Raw genomic sequence first — 25,351 nt, 5'->3', positions numbered from 1 at the left:
CTCGGCAGCAGCCTATGAATTTCCTCTTTCAAAAGTATTATTTTTTTTAAAGAAAAAAAAAAGGAACATTCATTTGTTACGTAAATTAAGCTCGCAATGACTTAGGAAGTCAGATGCATCCATCACATTATAAAACCTGTTCTCAGCAAACCCATTATTAACAGACAAGTCCAATTGCCACTTCCTACTTTTGTTCCTAAGCTTGTACTCCTGTTAGCAAAAGAAGAAGCAGTGAGCAGGTTGAGCAGCTTGGCTTGACTCACTCCATCTGAGCGCCTCTGTTGGAGATTACCCGGTAGTCAAACCACTGGTCACAAGACCTATTCCTATGGCTCTGGGCAAAGGCAGTGACTTGCCTTTAGCTGCAAGGTTGTTCTGACATTGGCCACACCACCCTCTTAATGGCCCTCATGTGAGCAAGTGTCAGCTGACAGGTCTTACTCTGCAACCTTGCAAAATTCTGCCCATGGCAAATGGGAGAGCTGTTTACCCACAACAGACAGATGTAGGGCTCAGCATATAGGAGGTGACATGGGGGGAGAGAGAGTGGAGACGCATCCTTGCTTTGATACCAAACATATATATTAAACTAATATACATAGAGAGATAAATTCATAAGAAAAACAGTAATAAGTGAGAAGCTATAAACCCTCAAAACTCTTACACTGAATTCCTAACTCCTGGGCACATTCAAGCCGAGAATGCCCTGAACTACCAGAACCCAAAAACAAAAGCAGTTCAATTTTGACTTCTGACATTAACATACTTCATCTGTAAAATGAGAATAATGTTACAGAATATGATTTTTCCACGGTATTGTGAGTTTACGGAAAAAATATCTTTTCTTTTAGAAGAAATAAAAAGCATAGGTCCCCTGTACAAAGGATTGTCCCAATTCCTTTTCTTCTTCCTCCTCATGCTCGAATTTGGCTGAAGAAAATCTTAACAGATCCCTAAAGTCTGATGAAGCCTTGGCTGAGTCTTCAGTTTCACAAGGTTTCATATGTACGTATCTTTATAGGTGGCCGCCATTTATTTCACAAGTGTGAGAAAATCCCATGATAGCATAGCAGAGGTCTCCATTACCTTAAGACTTTACCATATATGTGACCTTTAAGTTCCTCTATAACAAACCCAAAAAAGATTTGAAATATATCCTCCTGAGACATAAGGATCACAACACACCTACAACAGTGACTAACTTAGATAGACTTCTCTGTGGCACAAGTTAAATGGACAGTGGCGGGATAAAACCAGGTTAGGAGACAATGAGTTCATTTTTCCATGAAGGGGAACACATTTTAAACTGAGAGCTTAACTGCACGGCCACAGTGCAATCACGAGTTCTCCTTTCCCCTCTCCTGAACTGTCTTTAAAATCACTTTCTCTTTTTGAAAGAGAATCCGAAGGTCTATGCGAGCGCTCGGACTTTTCCATTCGGGCACAGGCGCTCAGTGAGCGGGCCGACAGTGAAGCCTCTCCCCGTCACCAGGTGCTCTGAACCCGTCCCAGGGGGCCCCAGACACGCGTCTCCAAGTCATCTAGGGTTTTCCTCGTCCACGATCAGAGGAGAAATGAAAGCAGAGCTCAGCGCTGACAGGGTCGGATCTTTATAAATGCCAAAGTTACTGAATTTTATACAAATATGTAGAGGAAACAAACACTGGGGGAACACATCCCACTTTTGTGTATAAAAATAAATTTTAATTTTAAAACTCCAAACTCTAAAAGATATTATTCCAGGACTTGATGAGAGGATATGAAACCCTCTTTTGAAATATGTATTCTGTATACATTTATGGAATAGCCGCAAATCTGTTCGATGATTCTGATATTTTACATTTTTTCCAAAGACTTCAAATACTGCTATAAAAATGAAATTTTATCCCCTATCCAGATGATGAAAACATTTTAAATGACCAGAATAGTAAGAGGTGAAAATGACAACATGGTTACAAAGGACATCTAGATGAAACAAGGATAAAGATGCACTGGGAGAAAAGTCTCTGAAACAGAGAGTGAGTGGCACAGGAATCTCTAACCCTCTTCTGTGCGCTTCTCCATTCAGGCAGCCGTCTTTAACTAAACACTCACTATGTGCCAGTCCGTTTCTCCCTACACTCAGTAGGCACACCTTGCAGCTACCATTTCCTTGGCAGAGAGCCTAAAACTTGAGCGTGGTTATAAACACAAATCGCTGGGCCTACTCCCAGGGTTTCAGATTCAGCACTTCTGGGATGGAGTCTGAGCACTGACACGTCTAACAAGTTCCCAGGGTGCTGCTGCTGCCGGCCTGGGAACCATACGTTTGAGAACTACTTCCTCAGTCATAATTCCATCTTCCCCACGAAGCCTCCTGTGGCTGGAAGATCTTTTTCTCTCTTGAATTCCTCTATAATTTTTTTTAAACCACACTTTTAACACTTAACACATAACTGTTTTGTAATAGAGTAGTGTACATGTCTTATGATCCTAACTGGATGATAAATTCTTTGAGTATAAAAACTGGCTCTTGACGTTCAGCTTTGTACCCACACACGTCTTACACCCAGACACCCCACAGATGACATTTGGATTGGTCTGATGCCACTGAATATGTACATTAAAACTATGGTATGAATGTACTGCCACCAACAGTGAGCTGCTTTGCGCATGGACTCTGCTCAGGAGGGTGTCTGTGCTCAAACACACACACACTTCCTCTTTCCCTCATTTACTGTGAGGGGGAGCAGAGTTGGCCACCCCAACGTATGCCTTTTGGGGATACTGGTTATTTTAAGCTGGTTATTTTTAAGAAATAAAAGACTCAAGAAGAGCCTTTTACCTCTCCCTTACCTGCTTAAAGGAAATCAGATAGAAAACTCTGTTTAAAGGAAGGGAGCTATCACCTTCACATAGTATGAACCGTGTGGCACACGGGAGGAAGCCTAGCAAAGTCTAGTGACTCCCCTCCGCGTCCTGCTCTTTCTGGGTGGCTGGGAAGAATTTGTTGACTGAATGTTTGCTCCTTCTCATCTACCTGTGAACTGCCTGCCTTCCCTTTGAAGTCCAAACCACCACCTCCCTCCCCACCCCCCTACTTTCTCCTTAGCTGAAGATGGTATATAAGTCTCAACTCTGCTTTATCCTCAGGTCCCATATTTTCATGGAACCCTCATATGTACATACATAATAAACTTGGTTATTTTCTTCTGTTGATCTGTGTCATGTCAATTTGATTATTGGACCAACCAAGAGAACTAGAAATAGAAAAGAGGGGACATTTTCCCCTCCCTCACAACTATATTGTAAGATACTCCTGTGTTAACTCCAATCAATGTGACTCGTGTTATCTAAACAGAAAGGACTTGAAGACTTTTAAAAAGTGAAAATGCCATTTCCCCTGTTTTTCCCCTTAATAACCCAAAATTCCACAGTTCAAAATCTGGTAAGATGTAATCAAGTAGAGTACATCAAAACCACAACCACTGCATACTACATAGCTCCAACTTTTTTATATTTATACTAAAAGCTTTAAATTTTCTTCAGTAAATGAAAAAAACAAGTAATTCTGAGATATTAGAACAGCTCATGGAGTAACTAAGAAAAAGGTATATTTAGATCTTTGGTGCCCCAAATTCTGTTCTCTATGTCAATCCAATCTCCCTTTCATTCAGTCTTCTTTCCCAAAATGTAATCGTACTCTTACTTAGGTACTCATACTATTACTCATTAGCATGGGGGGATATACCCTGCTCTTATATATTAAATAATATACATATTAAAATGTATCATCGGCCCTGTAAATAAACCTTCTCATGGCAAAGCTATTTCCTTCACACAGCTCAGCCATGTTTACACATTTAGAAAAGTATCTGCAACCCCTGACTGGACTCCCACACTCCACCTGCAGTTCAGCATGCTGACTGGCACTGTTGCTTCTTCTACAGATACCTTCACAATACAGGTGAACTTCGTCCAGTGTTGGAAATGAGGACCCGAGAAGTGCCGAAGTGGCATAAATCCATGTATGTAAGAAAGGGAGACTTTTTAAACTGCATTTGTACTGCTTCCAACCTCAGCCCAGGTACTGAGTGGTCCTACAGAAGAGTGCTAAGTTTCTGAGTCAAGAAATAGCGTATCATTTAGACCATACAAGACAAATACCTGGGAACCAGTCCAGCCTCCTTTGCCCACGGCCAAAATCTCTAATCAACCAGAACACTGTTTCCTGTGGTGCCCAGACTCCTTCCAAATCCTTCCATTGCAGCGTTCCAGGGACCCACCTCCAATGCGAGATATTTGGCATCTGAGGAAAAAATCCATTCCCATGACTGATTTAGAGTTGGGAGAATTAAAGTCAGGAAAATTTTAAGGTAAGTATTCATGAAATTCTGCATTTACTTGACTTCGCACTCTTCAGGTGATGAAAAACAGTGATCGCTGTATGTAAGGAAAAATTAACTCAAAGACGACGACTGAAAGAGATAGGTCTGAAGACACGAAGAACCTAACATGGTTCCCCAAACAGTCCAGTCTAATTATTCTTATCTAATGACTCTTTCTATAAAAAGTGTGTCTCTGCTTATTCACATTACCTTAATGGGAGAAAAGGAAGAATAGAAGGAAGGGAGGCAGCGGTGGGTCATGCTGTGCAGCCACCACAACAGCCCCTCCTCTTACTGGGGGTGCAGTAGCGCCCCCATCATGGGGGGTAAATTCTAAGACCCCCAGTGGATGCCTGTAGCTGTGGGTAGTTCCAAACCCTATACATATGCTACGCTTATTCCTATGCATACATACCTGTGATAACGTGGTATTTATAAATCAGGCACAGGAAGGGATTAACAGTAACTAAAAATACAACAGAACAATTATAGTAATGTACTGTAATAAAAGTTATATGAATGTGGTCTCTCTTAAAACATCTTCTTACTGTACTCACCCTTCTGCTTGTGACGAGGTGACGTGCTCCAATGCCTACAGGATGAGATGAAGTGAGGTGAGTGCCTCACGTGAGTGACGTGGCATTAAGCCACTACTGACCGTCTGACGAAACGTCAGTAAGAGGATCACTGAGCCATGACGATGTCATGTCTTCCATCCACAAATTTAATGCCTTTTTCCACCTGAACTAAGCATTTATCACCCACTGTGGCTGTAACTTTTGCAGTCTGAGGTGCGACAGCAAAACTAGCACAAATTTCTTTTTCCTTCTTCACAATTTCACATTAGATTCATTCCTACTGTCGATCTTAGCAACCTCAGCACATGAGTTTTTTTCTTTGCTTATTAAGTTGAGAACTTTCACCTTTTCACTTAACAGAAGCACTTTACGGCTTCTCTGTGGCATACTCAAATTGCCAGCGTGATCACTCCTCCCGCACTTTGGGGCCACTGTTAAGTAAATTACGAGTTACTTGGACACAAGCACAGCAATACGATGACAGTTGATCTGATAACTGAGACGACTACTAAGTAACTAACGGTTGGGGAGCGTCTATAGCATGGAGATGCCGGACAAAGTGACGATTCACATCCTAGGTAGGGCAGAGCGGAATTTTCATCACGCTCCTCAGAACAGAGCACAATTTAAACTTATGTATTGTTTATTTCTGGAATTTTTCATTTAATATATTTGGACTGCTGTTGACTGCGGGTAATTGAAACCACGGAAAGCAAGACTGTGGGTAGTAGGGGTGACTACTGTAATTCCCTCTCTTCCATAATGCTTTTTCCATACACCCATGAGCAATGGATCACAAGCCTTTCTGCCAATGGTTTTCAAAGCGTCATCCCCAGAAGGAGGCACAAAAAAGCATCCTTATGGGATGCTGGTAAACTACTGTTTCTTGATCTGGGCGCTGGTGCTGTAATGCACAGCAAGCAGAATAGGTATACTTTTCTGTCAATATATTTTAGTTTAATACAAAGTTTAAAAAAAGGCGCAATTGGACGAAGGTAAGGGAATGAGAAAGGTTTCTTGAAGCGATGTGATTTAGAACAAGGGTTTTTGGAGACAGATCCAGGTTTAGTATCAAATCTGTCAACACTCGACTGTTTTCAGAAACATGATCATGAATAGCTCCAAGTACCTAAGCAGCGGCCCAGCCTTATACTAGCAGTCCAGTGTGCAATCAGAAAATACCATACCTGCCCTAATGCCATCTAAACTTATCTGACAAGCTCAGCACCCAGGAAATTTGGCAATATGTACAAACTCAGGCATACAAAGTAGATAATTACTAGCTAGATTTATCAAGTGCTTATTCTACATGCCAGGCATTGTTCTAATAGTGTTTCATTTAATCACAGGAGTCGGTAGCACTAACATGTTCTTTTAACAGAGAAGAATGGAGCACAGAGAGGTTAAGGAACTAGTGCAAATAATGTAGCCTATCAGCAGCAGAGGCAGGCTTTACGTCCAGGCAGCTGTGCTCATGGCTGATCCACAACACCCGTCCTCGTCTATTCTGCCGGGAGGTGCCCATCAGAGGTTAAGGAGGAGGCAGTTGGATGTCACTGACTGATAAATTGTATCAATTCCTTTCTCCTACATCTTGAGCCCCACACCACTTACAATGCTTATTCTCATTCAGTCCTGGCTGAGGACAAGGCCCCGGTCACGTGTACCATGGGCGACTAAGACACCTTGCCATGAACCCTGCCCCACTCTCTGGTAAACAAGCCCTGTGCAGGAGCCAGGCACAGCGGCACCCCACAGGATGTCTGCTCTGCCCTCCTTGCTTGACCCTGCCCAGTCCAGCGCTGCAGCTGCGGGACAAACTCCTACGTAGACTGATTTTTTGATCGCAGAGTGATTTTTTTGATCCGTACAAAGCTAGCTGAATGTACAATAAAATGTACAAAATTGTACAAAATGTACAATAAAATCAACCAGTGTTACTGCTTTGACTTAAAATGAGGAACGCCTGGGAGATAATTTAGCTTTCAGATTCAGATAAAAGTTACATGAAAATTCAGGATAATCTGTAGTTCCTAATTATAATCCAGATTACTTTCCATTCCCATACGTCCATACTTTGAAGAGGACCACAGAATTTAGCACCTAGCACAGAAAGGGCACTCAGTAATTGAAAGAATGAACGAATCAGTGGCATGTCTTCATGAAATCTGTGAATCACAGAAAGCAATTCTTATAAAGTTAAATAAAAAGAACAGGAACGTAATTTGGTGGTTACCAGAGTGTAAGGGGGTTGGGGGGGGGGATGAGGGTGAGGGGGATCAAATGTATGGTGATGGAAGGGGAGCTGACTCTGGGTGGTGAACACACAGTGTGACTTATGGATGATGTGATACAGAATTGCACACCTGAAATCTATGTAATTATACTAACAATTGTCACCCCAATAAATTAAAAATAAATTAAAAAAAAATAAATAAATTAAAATAAATAAATAAATAAAAAGAACAGGATACAAAATTGTATATGCACTTTGATAACAAGTGTGCTTTTTAAAACCTCAGTGTAGAAAAAAGAACTCAGAAGAAACATCAGAATGTCTGGGTAGGGAGACTAAGAATACTTTTCCTTTTATTCTTCTCTGTTTTCCATTTTTTAAGAATATGTATGTATTATTTACAAACAATGGGTAAAACCATTTTTTAAAATTCTTGTAGCCAAATCAGTAATGATCATTTGATTTCTTTACTGTATAACAATTCTGCAGGCTTTATTGTAAGGGAATTGTCAGAGTCAAAACAATTTCAGACAGCTGAAAGGAAAAGCAAAGCACTCACCCTGTCAGAGTGCAATTCTACTCACACTGCTTTTCCTTCAACGGAATTGCTATAATTAGTATTTATGTAAGCCAGCAAAAGCATATAGCTGAAGCTACATTCTCTTTTAAAATAGCTAACTAAAAACAAAACTCCCCAATTTCCCTTTATTTGGAGACTTAGTTTAGTATCTAGCAGCAATAAATATACCTAACAATGAGGGGATTTTTAAGCCACACACTTTACACTTTTATTGGGAAAGTGCTATTCCAAGCGTATCTAACCAAGTACCAACATGCTGACAACAAAGATAAAGAAAAGAAAGATGAGACTCCAGGAGATCCCTAACCTCATAAGTGAAACAGTGGTCCTGATAAGGAGAGTTACAATAAAACTGTGGCTATAACTATTTCATATCTAACCTTTAACACGAAAAAAAGGTTGGCAGGCCAGGTCTGCTAAGTCAAGGTTGTAAGGCTCTGCAGTGTAACAACTCTCCACCCATAAGAAGAGGTGCTGCTTATCTTTTTTCTCAGTAAAATGATTCACCGTTTCTGGAATCAGCTAGATAACCAGCAATGTGGATAAAAATTTTCTCTTTTTTAAGGTCCAATATCAGTCCTCATTCTACAATCCTTTTCCCGTATGTTTGATTTTTACAACCCATGCCCAAATTGCACTGCAATTAATAACAACCACATCGTTATTTTCAAGACGTCCAAAAGTTAGACACATATTAGCGACAAAATATTATACTACTTTTAAAGTTGAACTCTGATTTCAAACCAGGCTGTCACTAGCACTTGGACCTTAGTGAAAGTGTCAGCAGTCCAGATCTGCTGGAGACGCTGGAAGCTGAGCTACTGGGTTGGGGCCATCACCTTGGGAATCATTCGCAGTTCTCTCATTTTCTACACAGCATGTGACCAGGCCACACGAAGTAAAGCAGAGGTTGCTTTGAAGAGCTGTTACAGAAATTCCTGTAGGACACACTTGTTCTCTTACACCTATTTGACCATAAATGGCTCTGCGGTATTGCCAGTTTTCGGTGCGCCTCTTTTCCTCATCAAAACTGTCACTATTCTCACCAAACTGTATAATTCATAAGGAGCATGTTTCAAAAATGAGTTAGGGGAGAACTCTCAGCTATCTCCATCTCCCTTCTGTTTGGATGTACATAATCAAACTTTCCGTTGCTGCCGTGGAACAGATGCAGCCTGGATTACTCAGTGCGCAGCAGAGTTGTACAGGCAAAATCACAACCTAAGACGCCGTCGGTATTCACACACCGGAGCTCGCATGCCCCGGCCACATGGACGCTTTCGCTCCCTTAGCTGAACACTGAGACCCTCTGCAGTAAGCCGTCTCGTTGCTGTGCACGTTCTCATACGCCTCGTTCCACTCAGGTAAAGTACACCCGTCCCACACCAGACTCGTCTCTGAGTCCTCCTGGAGAAAAGTTTTGTTGTCAAAAGGCCTTTCTCTCCCTCTCTCTCTCTCTCTCTCTCACATGTATAACAGTTTTAAAAACATTTGTAAGCATTTATCATTTTTTTTAACATTTATAACATGGGGCTACAACTATTTATCTCACAGAGGAATAAATAATTAAAACTACTGTAAATGGCATCACACAAACAATAACTATTATTACTGTAATTATTATAGCCATTGTGATAACTTTGGAACTACTGGGAGTTATTTATTAATCCATGCTGTAATTAAATAAGCCACCAGATGGGACTGAACAAAATGAAAAGCATTTGACACTTTCCTACAATTTATAAAGGTATCTCACTGGTTTTGCAGAATAATTTACAAACCTGCCTTTAAAACACGCTGTCTAAAGACTTAGGACTCCATTCATTCACCCTTTCAAATATTTGACGCGCCAGGCCCTGCTCAGGATGCTGACGATGCAGAGAGACATGGAATGCGTGCACTGAGCATCTCGGGGCAGATGCGGTGCCGGTGCGCTGGGCTGTCAGTGTTGGGGGGGTGGGCACGGGAGGGGCCAGGGAGTCTCCTACTAGAAGTACTCAGAGTACTAAGACACTTTCTTCACTCACCACTGGTGATATGACAGCTGGAGAAAGGGAAGAACTTTTATCTGGAATGCGTGGCAGCCCAGGCACCCTCTGGACCCTGCCCAGGGAAACATGACGGCTCCCACCCTAGTGCAAGCCCTGCCTTTCACCAGGACTCTGGCAGCAGCCCGCTCACCAGTACCCCATTCATTGTTGGCCTACTGCACATCCACGCAATGGAACAGTCAGTGCACACAGCAGAACAAAGGTATGAGAGCTTTGCAAGTAAATCTGTGCAGAGCTTGGGATAGAGGTAGGTCAGTGATACCAGAAGACGCTTCTCTCCTGTCCTCCTTCAGTTTTGGTTTGACAGACACCAGTAGTGACACAACCCTCATTTCGCTAAAATGAAAACCTTCTCCTATAATATGTTTAACACTGGCCAATTAAGTAAGAAAGACTCTTAAAGTGCTTTAAGAGGTTTAAGAGCTACAAAGACAAAGAAAGCTGCTTGGGAGTGGACAGAAATCAATTTCTGAGAAGAGAAAGCTGGAAATGAGAGGCTGGGAAAAGGATATTCAGCTCTGAATCAGCAGGCTGTCATTTCTCTGAGTCAGTTCCTCATGACAAGGCTGAGAACTAGGAACTCCTGAGATGCCGGCAAGCACAGGAGCAGTGCCGTCAGCAGTGTCACACGGGGAAAAGAACCCTGGCCTAACGGCCAGCCTCCATCTGCGCTGGCCCAGTCCCTCACTAGCCACACGCCTCTGGGGAACGATGCTCTGTCTCTTTTAGCCTCAGTTTCCTCAGCTGCAAACACATGGGTGATCATGATACTCCACCCATCTTGGAAGGGTGTCAAAACTGTTAAATGTGAGCCTGTGGAAGTCCCTCTGAAAAACTGCACAGGTCTAGACAAATGTGATGTGGCTTTTTAAAAATATGCATCCAAAAGTACTCACTGTGCTATTTGAGTTGCTAAGTTCATAGTTGACTGTACTGTATTTACACAATATGAAGCCAAGATAAATAACTTTGGCCACAGTCACATCTGGCAAATAATGATTTTATCCAAAAAAGTCAGTCGCCTCCCTAACCCCCACACCAAACCACGGCCAGTTCTCTGGAAGCTCCAGGCAATTAAGCTCTCTAAAACAAACTCATTGCGAAGTCCCTTGCAAACAACAAACTCGAGAACAAACTGGTACAACAGCTAGAAAATTATATCTATGAAATAGTTAGCTTTCACATTAACATAAGGCATTCTTTCTTCTACAGATAAATTCCTTTTCCACCTCCTATAGCTTCAATCACACCAATGTCCCTTCTTAAAATATCCTTCATCTAACTCTCCACGTCAAATCCTCTTTAAGTTCTTTCAGGATCCAAACCCAGGGCCATCTAACCTGTAAAAACCTCCCACAGTGACGCTTTTCTGAAGTTATTTCAACATCTATAATGGGAAGACAGAAGGGACAATGCCTGTGAAGGGTTCTCTATTTGTTTCTTACAGCTCAGAATCTTCCCAACAGCCATGGCTCAACTTTTCCCCTTGGCTATACCTTACCTTAGAACGACAGTCCCTACGTCTTGCACCCTGGGACAGTCATAGTACAGGAAAGGATGGCTGCAAGCCACACACAATTCCCATATACGAACACCGTGGAAGTGGTGTTGATTCACAGTAAACGTGAACCTGCATTTTTTAAATAAATGAGCAGATGTGAATGCTTGAGCTACAGTATAAGGTGTTACTCTCTCCTCACACCTCATCACAGACATCAGAGTGTCAGAATGTCCCTTACAAACTTAAAAACCAGATGATGGACTTCTCGAGGACATGGACACCGCCATCTTTCATTTCTTTATGCTTCGCTTGTGCCGTTGAGCTGACAGTGGAGAAAGAGAAGGCACCTAGTAAATGGTTCCTAACTTGGAACTAACCTCTTTTCTCTCATTATTTACGCAGGCTGTCTCTAGCTCGCAAATAGCTGTCCACCTAAGTCCCTGTCACTCACAGGGACAACAAAACCTCATTATACCTTGGCTCAAGGTGACATAGATTCAAATGCTCCTTTGAAAAATAATTACATATTTAAAAATCTGACCGTTCGATTAGTCCAAAACACAAGCTAATGCTAACCTGGATATCAATTCTTAAAGGGATTCAGTTATATTTCATCCAGTAGAACTGTCATGAATGTTGGACTTTATTTACTACAGAAGGATTTCTAAAGAAAAAGAATATTCTTCTTAGGGAGAAGTTTTCTCCTCAGAAAGCATTTTTAGTATTCATAACAGTATTACTTTTGTTTACAAGTGCTCCATTCAGGGACACTAGCAACTTTAATGGCACGACAAATACAAGTGGACCCAGCAGTTTGGTCTTTAGTGCCACCTGATAGTCATTTTCAAATTATTCCCTGGAAATTCAAAGGAAGCAATGAAAAATCGTCTAACAGAAAATACTGTGAGCTACACATATATGTTAAAATTTTCTAGTACTTAAATTTAAAAAAAGCAAAACAGGTGAAATCAATTGTAATGATTAACACAACAAATACAAAACCTTATTTCAACATATGATCAATATAAAAAATTATTAAATATTTTCATTCATTTTTTTCACGCTGTCTTTAAAATCCAGTGTGAATTTTACAGAAAACACCCCCCTCCATTCAGACTGCTCCCATTTCAAGCTCTCACCAGCCACTGGGCTAGTGGCTGCCAAACTGGGGAGCACAGCCCCAGGAAACTCTGAAGAAGAATTACAGGGGTAGTGGATGAGTATGATTTGCCTCTCCTCCATTTCCAAACCCCATCACCACGACCAACAAGAAAAGATGGAAAACCTAATCCTGCAGCACGTGGGAAAGTTTGGAAGCCTCGAATCAGACTGTCCAGAGGTGTGAGTGAAACCTTAAAGAGAGTCAAGAGGAAGCTGGCTAACTCCCCAACCCCCACGCAAACAGAACTGAGAGGAATCATTACCTCTATTTATCAAACCATATGTATACACGTTCGCCAGTCCAAATGCCATAATGAAAATCACATGACAAGGGAACTGAGAATTGAAGAACTACGAGCATGAAGAGATAACAAAGAAAATTCTGGAAGTATAACATCTAGCTCTCTGGAGAGGAAAAAGCATCTCATGACAATTAGTCAACATTAGGGTGCAACTCTTGACAACATTCACTGCTCTCCTCCCCTCCTCTCCCTAAATCAAATCTAATCGATAAACAATCTTGTTGATACTTCCTCCATGCCCTTCCCATGGTACAAAGGGGGTCGGGCTTATATACCAAAAAAGTACATTGTGTTCTGTGCAGTGAAGAACTTCACCACTCATTTGATAGTTTGCTTTATGCCTTTTATACCTACTTTACACCCGGACTTTTAAGACTTCTGGACATGTTGGGGCTCCTGGACTCTGGAAAGATGCACGTAGCTGCACTCAGTGGGCGATGAAGTGGTATTCGTTAGCTCGCTGGGCGCTTTGAGCTGTCACTGTACTGGCCCTCGGGGCCCCATGTTCCTGTGAATGGCTGATCCAACAACCAATGTGTTGTTGGCTCTTCTTTCACAGCCTTCATTTCTACCCCCACCCACTTCTCCGTATGACTGACTACAGCCTCCTACCCTTACAGCTACCGTATTCCCTCCTAGCCTGCCCTCTGCCTTTACATAGTCTTCCAGTGTCTTCCTGTATCAAACCCATTCTGGCTTCACCGCTTTATCTTTCGAGTCCTACAGAGTGAGTCACTGCTTTGATTCCCCAGCCATCAGTCCTTCAGTTGGCACAGCCCTTAAAACTCACTCTCAGATCAGCTGCCCATTCTCCTTCTCCACCTAAGGCTGCTGAGTGCTGCACAGCACTTCCACGGTACGACTGAGCCTCGTTCTTCACAGTACTCATGTTCTATGAAGTCTTGTGAAAACTGATTTAGTGAGTAATGGACCACTGCTTTTAGGGGAAATACAGGAGTAGGTTCCTGCAAGCCTCTGGCCACAACAATTTCATTAACTGATGAAGACTTACCCATGTTTTATGTGTGTTTCTGCTTAAGGACTCTTTATTTAATATATACATTGACTGTTGCATCAAAACACTGAAATCACAGCCAACAGCACTGTAACTCTTGCCTGAGCAAAGCTTATCTAATACATATTTCTTCGTAAGGCACATCATAGCATTCTTGCCTTAGGAACACTAGACTTTCGGCACTATACGTGGGGGCCATTTTAAACAGCAAAATCACCAACACAAAGCATAAAAATGTAAAACAAACAAACCCACCTCAACACCAAAGACTGTGAAAAGGAAAATGTTTACAGTAAAAGAGCACATGTAATAAGGCAGAGTGTTGCCTTGTTTGACCTAAGCAGGGAACGTGCACATCCAGGGACTTCAATATTTTGCCCATCTGCCCATGTCCCTGAATGACCATAAAAGCGTCACAAGCATTGACCTTGGGGTTATAAACAAATTTTAGTGAGGAGGCTAATTCACAAACATGGAATCCACAAATAATGAGGACGGACTGTACTTAGTCCCTGATGGTATTCTGTAATCATTTCCTCTACTGAATATTAGCCCCCTGAAAGCACATCATGGGTCAGTCCTCTGTTCCCACAAACTATCCCAGTGCTTGGCATATAGAAGGCGCTCAACCAATGTTTGTTAACCCACATTTACCTTTGCCTCCTTCTATGGGCAAAAGTCCTGCTTCTTCTAGTCTAAGAAAAACACTAGATACACCCTGATCTCTGGGTCTCATTGTCTCTCACCTGCTCAGGGACAGGGCTCCATCAGCTGCCCCACCACCTCCACCTTTTACCTACTTTCAACCCTTCTATATGTGGCACGTAATGCACTCAGGATTACTGATTTATATAACCCTCATTTTTCATTCTACACAATGCAGAGAATGTGTGGGAAATGAAACACACAGAGTCATTACTGGCGGTCCACACTGACAGTCGGGGCAGGGAGGCAATGCCCCGTAAGCCTACGAAAAATCATGACATTCCAAAAGAGGATTTCCTGCACTTGAACAGTGGCTGGTTGTAACTTGTAAAATTCCTAGTATCACAAACATACCAACATGAAAACTTCTAAGGGTTCTCAACGCAGAAGAAACATATAAAGCCTGGAGTATCTGTGGACACTAAAAATAAAAATGATGTTATAGAAGGGCTGGAAGCAATACTGCCTGAGAGTATTTAGGGAGAAACCACAAATTCTATCAGAAAACTATACCTTCTTCTCATTTATTGCTGTCCCCTCCTCCACCCACCTCTCACCCTCAACCCTGTCCATTCCATTGGGTTAGGTTTTCAGAAAACCAGTAAACAAATTCTAATCATGATAAACTGATCTTTATTTTTAGAAAAATCACCTGCAGATAAAATAGAAAGACAACAAGAATAAAAACATTATGAGCTCAAATATGAAAACCACTTAAATACATATACTTAGTATCTAATTCTCCAAATGGAACGATAGATACTTAAATGAAAACTTAGAGACCTTAGTCATTTAACAAATGTTTACTGAGCTCTTCTGTAAGTCCTCCTTAGCTCTACCTTTTGGTGTGCTGTTAGCCCCTATTATACATATTATGGCAAAACAATATGGACTAAACCTTCAGGAACGGAACTGCTCAAGGGAAGGGAAGTATCCTATTCAGATGCTAAATAGATTTTTTTTTTTTTAGAAGGGTGCAGCTCACGGTGGCCCACGTGGGGATCGAACCAGCAACCTCAGTATTATCAGCACCACACTCTAACCAGCTGAGCTAACCAGCCACCCCTCATTAGATGTTTTTGAATGAAGATTTATTGTAAGGGGTCCTATAAGTTTATCCGTAAATGTATTTTACAGTTCAGACTACATGTCAGAAACATTATAAAGGGTGGTCAGAGTACTGGGCCATCCTACAAAAACCAGGTTAACCTATAATATAGCCGTTGTTCTAATAAATAAATGAAGTAACTGTACTTTATAACACAGTAACACCTTTAACATCTTAACTATGAGAAAATACTTTGCAAGTAGTAAGAGCCTGCTCTTTTACACAGACGCACGTGCACGCGCACACACAGCCCAATCCCGCTCTTTTAGAGGCTCTGAGGGTACGGGAGAATGGCAGGAGACTGCTCAAAAACCAAGAGGATGAGGAGTAGTTGCTGAAGGAAGGTACAGCTTAAAGAAGAGTAACCTGAAGTAGCTGCGACACCATGAACCCCTCCTGGTCTGGGAAACTGAGTGAGTGGTTCAATGAGGCACCACAACTTCCTGCAGAAACACACTGCTCCAATTTTGTCTGTCTCCACAAAGAAATAAAGGACCAACGACAGGTATGACTGGAGATCAGCAAAGGTCTGGGAAGCCAGGGCAGAGGTGACAGTGGTCCTGTTCTTTATTGACAGATGATGGCAACACCGCGAGAAGCACTGATCAATGCACGAAATTAACTTCCCAGTCGAAGCCACGGTAGAAATGCCCTGAAATGTTTCATAAATTTCCCCGGATACCAATCACAATCAAAGGTCACACCCAGTAGAAGAAAACATAACAAAACGGTTAATTGCTTACTTATCTAACATGCCTGAGCACCTTAGTATGAGCCTAGCGCAGCACTTGGGTCTCACTCTCTTACCTAGTAGGAACTCTAATTTCAATGTGTAGATATGAAATCTGAGATGGAAAGTAATTTCCCCAAAATTACACAGCTAGTAAGAAAAGGCAGGGTTCAAATCCAATATGCGCACACACACACATCCACTCTTAACTGCTATGCATCCTGCTTTGCTTTCTCTGGAAAGAAAAACAAGGCTACATAAACAAACCATAAATACTGCACATATATCCAATGACAGTGTATGGAAAGTGCTTAGAACAGCGTCTATACATGGTCACTGCCCACTAAATTGTATTCTTATCATTATTCTATCAGGGCAGATTAGATGTAGGAAGACAGGAGCAAGCTCAAGAAATGGCACTTGTTTTTCAACAGTTTGAGTTAGTCTTTGCTTTTCCCTACTGTCCCCTGAAAATCAGATAGATTCTATAGCAATTAGTTGCTAGGCTCACTCTTTGGTCCTCCAATCCTGTAATGGCTTTAAGCAAAGGACTCACAGCAGCACAACACACCCCTGCCTCCTTCCCTGCCCCTCCCCTTAACGAAGGCCGTGTTTTCACCGTGAACATCCCCACCACTTGAGTAACTGCCAGGATTAAGCCAGATCACCACCACTCTTAGAGCAGAAAAGAAATTCTCCTCACTTTCAACCAGAAGGTATTCTCCTCTTGCATAAGCTTTTCCTTTTACATTGTTTTTGTTCTTGACTAACAATAGACCACATAAGGGGGAAAAGTCAAGTGGCTTGTACTGCTACATGACCACCACAGCACACCTGATTGCCAACAAAAGCTGGATGCCGGGAAACCCTGTGAATGTGTGTTGAGAGAGCTGGGGCAGGGAGGCCAGGGCAGGTACTAGGTTAAGTCCAGGTTGTGGTCAGCTATGACTGCTGATCTCTGGAGCCTTTTTTGGGAGGCCTGCCCATAGGTGCAGCCTCTTCTACACGAAGCACTAATACGTTACAACGCCAAAGGCTTCCACACAGAAACCTAGGCTAAACCAGGAGATGGTCTTTTCTATCTTCCTCTCCTAAAATCAGCACCATCAAAAGCCCCAAACAAAAGCTTCACTGCAGGAAAGGACAGCTGAGGTCAAAGACATTCAGCTTACAAAGTGAGCTAACGGGTCCTTTGCTTATTCATTTATTCAAACACTTCCCAAGTACCTGTATGCATGCCCCGTGCTCCATCCCAAAGGGAACAACACAGACATGGCTCAGCCATCCCTGTCCTCACCGAGACCTGGTCGAGTCATGCAGAGGTAATGCCAAACGGGCGGGATAGGGTGCTTAGTGCAAAGACGAGGAGGAGAAAGAGCAGAGCTACCTAGTGCACTGGGGGGTGGGGGCGCTATCAGCACGGGCTTCCCGCTCTCAGAGCACTTACTATGTACCGGGCACTGTTGTAACTTTCCAAGAACAAACCCATTGAAATCTCATAACCACACCAGGAGGCCGGAACTATTATTCCCAATGTGCCAAGAAGACGACAGCAGACCTGCTAGCACAGAGCAGCTCTAGATCACACAGACCGCACAGCGGTGAAGCGATGGCGCTGGGATGGCAACCTGAGGCCGGCTCCAGAGCCCACGCCCACTCCTAACCACCATGCTAGGTGGGAGTCAGGATGTTAGGTGGAAGGGAGACGGTGAGTTCCAGGCAAAGAAATCTTTATAAAGGGAAAGCTCAAAATTGTTTGAGGAACTGAGAAAAGTTCACTTTGACTCGTGTATGGAGTGTTAGGGGAAGAGCGAAGAGAAATGAGACATGGCAAACCATGTGAAGGAGTCTAGAGTTGATTTTTACGTACACTTCTGAGCAGGGCAATGTCAGAAAAGGGTACCAATTGAATGAAAATAACACAAAGGTTCAACAGCACACGAAAGAATGCAGATTTATGAGCATTAAAAACCAAAAAATGCATTTTAGCTATGAATTCATAATAGCTTCTAACAAGGGCAAAACAAGGGAACTTGCCATACCCACTGGACTAAAAACTGGCTGAGGCCCAATGCAGGAATCAAGAGGTCTGTGTTCCAGAGCTGGCCCTACCCATACGGAAAACTCTCTGTGACCTTGGCCAGTGAGCCTGTTTCCTAGTCCATAACATACATATAACTGCTTTGGAAAATAAAAGCCATGTAAGCGCAAGTTATTACAGCTAAGTCCCTTATCCATTACGCTTTCTCTGAAATACTGGTCTTTAGCACACAACAGCCTATTTAACCCAATGCGCACCCTTCTCTCACCATTATTTATAGAAAAGGAAACCACGGGGGAAAACTGGCTTGTGTCACGTGTAACTCGTAACTTCAGCCTCCTAAACCTCCAGCATGGATCGTTTCTGCTTTGAAACTGTCACCGCTACATTTCACAGGCTAAACAACTCTTTCTTTGTCTTTGCTAAGGAAAAGAAACGATTCAATTAAGAGAGCCTCTGGCTAACTGCAGTCATGGGGGGCGGGGGCAGGGAATATTCCTAACTTTCTCATCAACAGCTAAGTATAAGATCCAATCCCTGATGTGCCACCTCCTAGACTACAGGGAGATGGCAGCAGCCACCTGGAGTCTCTGGAGCTTCTGTCTCAGATGTAAAATTCGAATCACAGGCTTGGGGACTAAAAGAAATCTTAGGCCCTCGAGAGACAAGATTCAGAAAGTAATCTCTCCTCCGTGTGTTTCCTATCCTCTCTCTGCCCACTAAGAAATTCGCTCATCTAAGTCAATCAAGTGGCAAAGTAAAGGTAGCGAGAGCATCATTAAGAGGAAATCAAAGAGTCACAGGGAGAAGGAAACCCCAGGAGGTCAAAATCGCAATACCTTTAACTCTGGTTAATTTGTCACTACTTTTTTAGGGGAAAAAAAAAAGAATCTCACAGAATAAAGGTTGCAGAGAGTGACGACTGGAATAAAAACCACTGTCAATTCTCAACACCATTTGAGGACAGCCACAACTTATGAGTGAAATAAACATTTTCAAGGCCTTGTTGGTTCACTTAATTAAAAAAATTGACATGCATAAAGCTCAAATGGGAGGAACTAACTTCTGATAGTCCCTTGAAGCTGTAAGAGTATATGATTTATGTACTAATAAACTTACTAGTAAATTTAGGATGTATTTTTAAACTACGGCCACGAGAAACCAGAACAAGCATTCCTTTTTCATCTGAATCTCATCTGCCAAACATGTTTTACTATGTGAACTGTATTAACCCACAGGTACCTGGTCGCTTGTTTTTATGAGGCTAAAAGAGCATGAAGCCGGGAGAATATTTATCTTGGACAGAGAACTGGATTAGGACCAGAAAACAAAAGTAGGAATAAACAACCATTTCTATCGAAGGAGAAGTATAAATAGAATGGTCTTTCAGTGATGGGTGTGAAGATTGAACTTAACATTTTCATAACTGATCTGAGTGACAGACTGGCCGAAGTTAGGGCCATATTTACAAATGCCATCTTTCCCGGAAAATAAGACCTAACCAGAAAATAAGCCCTAGCATGATTTTTCAGGATGACATCCCCTGAACATAAGCCCTAACGCGTCTTTTGGAGCAAAACTTAATATAAGACCTGGCCTTATTTTGGGGGAAACACAGTGGTACTAAGCATTTTTACAGGGAAAATACCCAACTAGAGGGAAAACACAGTAAGATCTTTCAGGGTTCTTTGAACAGATAGGTGGCAAATGAGTTTGTTTGGGCAAAGGCATGGTCACTTTAGGGAAAGAGGGTTGTTCAAGCTATTCTTACGACAGACCAAAACTCCAAAACAAGTATATTCTTATTAGAATACGTCACACATTTCTTGGTGGGGAACCTCAGAAATCAAAAGTGGAACTTGCATAAAAAAATAAAATGATCTATAGACAAAAGTCTCCTGAGGACATAACTGTAGCTGAAAAGAAAGTACAAAAAGGGATCGACATAGAGGCATGAGCAGGATTAAAACATTAGTTAAATTCTGAAATACAAACACTGGGAGATGTTCTTAAAGATACAAAGAGGCAAATTTGTGCAAAACATTTAAAGGAACTTTATATAATGGCTGATAATTTGTATTCCTCTAAACAGCGGTACTAGTTGAAAATAAACAAGTTCAAATAAATATATTTGAACATTTTCTAGCTCCTCTTAATGTAGTCAGTGCTGTACTATACACTACAGAGACATAGGAGGTCTGACAATTAAGTTTGCGAACTCATCCTAAAAAATGTGCTACATACCTCATTGCTGAGTATCACTACGGTCACCTTCAAAGCACTCCCCTTGGGAAGTTATGCACCGACACCAGTGCCTAGTCCACCCTTCAAAGCAACTTTGGAACTCTTACTGGAATGGCCATCCGAGCTGTCATTGTATTACACTTGATGTCCTGAATGTCATCAAAATGTCTTCCTTTCAATATTTCCTTTATCTTCAGGTAAAGAAAGAAGTCACTGGTGGCCAGATCAGGTGAGTAGGGAGGGTGTTCGACTACAGTTATTTGTTTACTGGCTAAAAACTCCCTCACAGACAGGGCCATGTGAGCTGGTGCATTGTCGTGATGCAAGAGCCATGAATTGTTGGCAAAAAGTTCAGGTCGTCTGACTTTTACACGCAGCCTTTTCAGCACTTCCGAATAGTACACTTGGTTAACTGTTTGTCCAGTTGGTACAAATTCATAATGAGTAATCCCTTTGATATCAAAAAAGGTTACTGTGTTTCCCCGAAAATGAGACCTAGCCAGACCACCAGCTCTAATGCATCTTTTGGAGCAAAAATTAATATAAGATCCAGTCTTATATTAAAATAAGAAAAATCTTATTTAAAATCTTATTTTAATATAAGACCGGGTCTTATATAATATGATATAATATAACACCGGGTACCAGGTCTTATATAAGATCGTGTTTTATATTAATTTTTGCTCCAAAAGATGCATTAGAGCTGATGGTCCAGCTAGGTCTTATTTTCGGGGGAAACACGGTAGCAACATTGTTGCAAGAAGTTTGTAAACTTGATTGTCAGACCTCTACATATACAGTTTCTTGCACTCAGCATATAACCTGGTAGTGTTTGGATAATAAGGAAAACAGCTAGTAAAATGTTGCGCCCGAAAAGGAAGAACACTAAGTTAGGGGGTTCAGGAGGCAGGCCCATTTGGGGCACTCAGCAAAGACAAATCAGAGGTGGCACGTGAACTGAGTTTGGAAAAAAAAACAGAATTCTGACAAAAGTAATTTTGGGTAAGAGAACAGAAAAAATCTTAGGAGCAAAATATGGCTTTCCCGGGCCCTCTGGCAAACACTGGCTTCACATCTCCCCTGACAACCACTGCCTCTTGAACATCACTGCATGGAGTGCCCATCCCCACTGCATCTCAGATTCAGGATGTGCGAAAGCAAACATATATATTCCCTTTTGAAAGTCATTTCTCCTTAAAGCTGTGTTATTTCCATAAATTATGATATAATTCTCCCAGGTTTCTCAGGCTCAAAAACCTTTAAGTTATTTCATATATTACTACTTTTTAAAAATTACTTATGCATTTTGTTAACAATTGCTTCTCCTTCACTTTCACACCCCCGTGTCATTTTTTCCTCTGAAATATGCCTCATGTACATTCCTCCATGCATACCAGTTCAGTCCCCAAGGAAACGACATTCAGAGAAAGCAATGGAAGATATCTAAACACTTAATTACTTGCTAAGCTTTGATGCCAAAACTCAGCCTCCAATCCTAGTAAGCTAGCCTGGACCAGGCTCTGGACTGGATGGGACCAGGTGGGGAATTCCAGCTGTGAGGATTTTAGGCCACCCAGAGCCTAAACCCATGTAGGTCAAATGACCTCTTCCTCGGCCCCACTAAGGCCGCACAGGAATTAATCTGATGGATTGTCACTGAGAATGTCAGCCCGCAAAAATAAATAAATAAATAAGAAAAGAAAAAAGAAAAATGAAGTCTGCTTGCCCCAATGCTTAGGGCAGAGTTGGTCAAGGTCCCACATCCCAGTATTTCTAGGATGGGGGAGAAATGGGGAGTCTTCTGAACAGAGGGGGGATAACTGATAGATTAACAATACTTTGGGATTTGTTTTGAAAAAGAGGAGAGACCCTGCCATCTTCTCCTGGAGAATAACTGCCCCTCCCCCACTAACGTATATGGGGCACTCCAGGCCCAGTGCCTCGCACATAAAGGTCTCTAACCTGAAGGGAGAGAGCTCAACAGGTCTAACGCGTCCTGGCAATACTTTAACCCCTGGGAAGTTACCTGCCATATGATCTGCTGACTGGACCACAACAATTCTGACAATGACGTGCTAATTTTACCAATCACTCTGAAAAGAACATTCCTCTTAAACAGCTACTTAGCATGCTACAGGGTCAAGGCAATCTCCAAACAACTCCCGTTGCTGCCACTGTGCTAAACACAATATTGACTTTAAGCGTCCGAGCTGTAAAACCCAATATTCACTGGAGTAACCTGAAGAGCAGCACAGTTCAGCAATCAGCTCTAAGAGCAAAGTCCAATACAAACCTGGGTTTGAAGGGAGGAAGACTGGAAGAAGGGAGACGCAATGATGAAAAAACTGGCTTTGTACTTAATGGAATTAGACTGCTTTTCCCCAGCTTTATTTGGAGCAAGCAGGAGTTGCGTACTTCCCTTGGCACATTATCTAAACTAGCACCCCCATGAATTAGGGGCAGTACTTAGCACTTCAGCAAGATAAGATTACTGGACAGCTGGAACTTTCCCCGTTTTCTGGCTTCTGAAACAAATGCCTTTCTCATCCCACCCCCACCTGCCTTTTCTGTTTGTAAAAATCTATTGTGAGTAACTGAATTACTCAGTCTTTAAACACAAACTCCTCTCGTTGGCATAAGTATGGAATATTAGGAGACAGCCACAACTGGCTCTTTAAATGTTTGGGAAATTAATCAATACGAGAAGCAGAACTGTTGGGAAATTACTTACAAAACAGGAGCTCCTGAGATAGAATAAGAGCTTCTGGGGGTATGGGGAAATGAACTGGCAGAGCACGAGGATTTTTAGGACAGTGAAAATACTCGGTATGATATTGTAATGATGGATATACACTGTTTCCCTGATAATAAGACCTAGCCGGACAATCAGCTCTAATGTGTCTTTTGGAGCAAAAATTAATATAAGACAGGGTCTCATATAAGATCCGGTTTTACATTATATCATATAAGACCTGGTCTTCTAGTAAAATAAGACCGAGTCTTATATTAATTTTTGCTCCAAAACACACATTAGAGCTGATTGTCCGGCTAGGTCTTATTTTCGGCGAAACATGGTAGGTCATCATACATTTGTCCAAACCCAAAGAATGTACAACACCAACAGTGACCTCTCAGGTAAACTATGGACTTTGGGTGAGTATTGTGTCAGTGTAGGTTCGTCCTTGGTAACAAATGTACCACCTCGGTGAGTGATGCTGATAATGAATGAGGGTGGCTGTGGGGTGCGGGGCAGAGGATTATGGAAATCTCGGTAGCTTCCTCTCAGTTTTCTTGTAAACCTAAAACTTCTCTAAACAAATAAAGTCTTCATTTTTAAAGAGAGGAAGAGACAGACAGAGACAAAGAGAGAAAGACAGAGATAGGGATGAAGATATATAGATAGATCTGATAGGTTTACCAAGTATGGATTTTGCCACAGGCTGGGAGCGAAACCATGAAGGTGGGAGCATGATGTCTCTGGGTTGTATCACTTTTGTTTGTTTCCCTTTGGAGATAAGAGAGGTCTAGGATTGGGGCAGAGAGGAAAGACTACAGAACAGAAATAGGTTCTGCTTGCTGATATTATAGATGGTAACACAGCACTAACTTGGATCCCAGCCCCCAAATTTAAGTTAAGGTACCGGTGCTGAGCAAGCTGCTTCAGCAATCCACCACTCCAAACTGCAGTGGCTCCCCGATGCCGTGCCTTCAGAGAGGGGGCCCACCTTGGGAGGGAGACAAGCTGCCTGCCACGGCCCTGCAATCCTGAGATGGGATTCACTTAGGGAAGTAGCTGCAGGAAGAGACAGATAATACTGAAGGCTCTGAGAGTTATAAGAGCTGCTATTATCAAATGCATAATAGGTGCCAAGCACTGTGTAGTAGGTACGACTGACATACATTATCTCTAGTCTTCAGAACAACCTTACAAAAAAAACAATTTGACATCCATTTTACAGGTGAAAAATCTCAGAATGGATAATGTGCCATACGTCGCAAGTGCAAGAGCCAGGTTTGAAGTCAAGAATACAAATCCATAACAAAGTCCCCGCTCTTCCTCTTAACCCTCAAAGTATAGATTGAAGACTCCCCTCACCTGCACCCCCTCCCATCTACTCTTTGGAGTCACTGAGATTTTAAACTTAAAATAATGCTTGCAAGGCTCAGCCAATCTGGTCGCAGTGGATCTTGCCTCACAGGAGCTCTCTTATTTCACAGAGCTGGTCCATTCATTAATCCAGGAACAATCTAAGGCAAAAAGTCTTCCTGCTCCCTCCCTCTCTGAATGGTATCCATCAAGTCTGTCTCCTCAGTAAAGCCTCCCCTAACCAGCCAGACTAAATAGCCCTTACTTCTTCCTTTCATCTCCACCTGACTTTAGAGACGTGTCCTGAACTGCTGTTTTGTACTACCAATTACTTTTTAAAACTTAACATCTATTATTTGCACAATTAAACAGGAAGTTTCCTAGAAATAGTATTTAGACTTTATACTTCCTTATAAACTGCACAGAATTTTAACCTCTTAGGTACGTACAGATGATGTATCAGGAAAGAACTCACTGACCCGGGTTTGCATCCCCGGCATCACTAGTTAACCACTCGGTAATCTCCAGCAGGCCTCAAGTTTTCATCTATCAATTACTGTAACCTTTCAAATTAGCTAACGTCTACCCTCAAAGGATAACAAGGGACATGAGTGAGATGAGTAAGTAGAAGGAACTCAGCACAGT

General features: G+C 42.1%; 1 protein-coding gene across 2 annotated transcripts in view; it reads right to left on the bottom strand.

The window, feature by feature from the left end:
• Positions 1-25,351, bottom strand: part of FNIP2 (folliculin interacting protein 2) — a 112,481-nt gene that overhangs the window by 75,290 nt on the left and 11,840 nt on the right. The gene's annotated exons all lie outside the window — the stretch shown is intronic.

Source organism: Rhinolophus ferrumequinum, chromosome 18 (genome assembly GCF_004115265.2).
Source record: "Rhinolophus ferrumequinum isolate MPI-CBG mRhiFer1 chromosome 18, mRhiFer1_v1.p, whole genome shotgun sequence".
In the NCBI taxonomy this organism is placed as follows: domain Eukaryota; kingdom Metazoa; phylum Chordata; class Mammalia; order Chiroptera; family Rhinolophidae; genus Rhinolophus; species Rhinolophus ferrumequinum.
This window is presented reverse-complemented; position numbering and strand designations above follow the sequence as displayed.